The 1523-nt window shown below is 36.6% G+C and overlaps 1 protein-coding gene across 3 annotated transcripts in view; it reads right to left on the minus strand.

The window, feature by feature from the left end:
* LOC107688969 (LIM domain-containing protein 1-like) overlaps positions 1-1523 on the minus strand; it is a 28306-nt gene that overhangs the window by 10364 nt on the left and 16419 nt on the right. The gene's annotated exons all lie outside the window — the stretch shown is intronic.

Here is a 1523-nt window from a genome sequence, read left to right on the forward strand (position 1 = left end):
CGAACTCACTCTTTTGGATTGGATGGTTAAAAGCCACCTCCAGTACTGTATTTTAACAGCCTCTATTTGTCTAACATTTAGTCACTGTTAATTGTTAAAGTAAACTGCAGTTCATAATATTAAAATTGTTCTCTAAAGACGAAGAAATCTCTTTACAGTACATTTTTAATATTATCAAAATCGTCTGTTGGAACGAAGAAATCTTCTTGCATTGCGATAAAGATTGATTTGAGCGATGCTCTTCTTATCATCTTTTAAAGGCCTTATTTGATAGTATCGCTAGATTGAAGTCATTGCATATTCCAATTTCATTCAACTAGACGATCTCACTCCCTTAGGTTTAACCATTAGAGTAGCTATCCAATGCATTGCCTAATGCAGATCTGATCATAAGAACACTGCGAACCAGTAAACTGATTGAAATGTAAATAGAGCTTTTAAAACCTTGATCAAGTGAAATTTGCATAACAACAGCGAAGAAACCATGTTGTTCAAAATTTGTTATTGTGTACTGGCAGCGAAGAAATCCTGCTACACATCTTTAAGCAGTTAAGTTGCACAAACTGTAAGAATCTGTTGGGATTTGAGTCTCAAGTGTTCTTGTGATAGCTGCAGTAAAATTACGTTAGGATGAGAGTAGTCTCACACTAAACGCTATCAGTTTAAGCACGATTGGAGTTAAGGCACAGTACCTTAAACTAACACTAGAGGGCAGGCTGTTTAAGTATCTAACACTTCTTGAACTCCTTCTACCTTCCTGTTTTCACCTTGGGTGGGCGCACCCACTCCCCCTTGTGGGCATTCTCTGCTAGGTCGACTTGGTACTCCAATTTGTTTTATTTTAATTTCCCTTCTGCTTCGTTAGTCATTATCATTCTAGCCATTCTAGTTACCTGCAGTTTTATTTTTAATTTTATTTATTCATTTATTTTTATTTCTTGTTTTTGTATTAGTTTTTCATATCCAGTACTATTTTTGTTTTACTTTATTATCTTTTATTACTTTTATAATTTTGTTTATTTGTTTGTTTTGTTCCTTTTTTTTTTATTTTAATTTTAATTTTTAATCAGGGTTCTCTCCCCCTCTTCTCTCTCACTTTACCACTCACTTATTTAAATTTAGTTTAAACAGTGTTTGAATTCAAATTTAAAGTTAATTTCTGTATTCTAGCCATTTTTGTTCACCTATAGGTAACACTCCCTCTAGTGCTTAGTTGGTGAAGTGACAGTTGCCTCCACGGCGGATCACAGTGAGCTGCCACGGGATCCAGACTGAATCACCTCAATCCATCACTAAGCCTAGCCATAGAATACTGACCCATCCAGCTAGCGAAACCCCAAAATCAGGTTGCTCCTCAATCTTTAAGGTAATTAGCCGCTCCACAGGCTGCCACACTAGATGTTATGACCCAGCAGCACCCTCTACTCGGTAGGCCCTGTCATAACCCCTAACAGCAGTAAAAGGCTTAAACCTGCTCTCTCCTCTGTCTCTCTCTGTTTTGATTTGTTGGTTTGTTTGTTTTT

The sequence above is a fragment of the Sinocyclocheilus anshuiensis genome, unplaced genomic scaffold, assembly GCF_001515605.1.
Source record: "Sinocyclocheilus anshuiensis isolate Anshui unplaced genomic scaffold, SAMN03320099.WGS_v1.1 scaffold181, whole genome shotgun sequence".
Lineage (NCBI taxonomy): Eukaryota > Metazoa > Chordata > Actinopteri > Cypriniformes > Cyprinidae > Sinocyclocheilus > Sinocyclocheilus anshuiensis.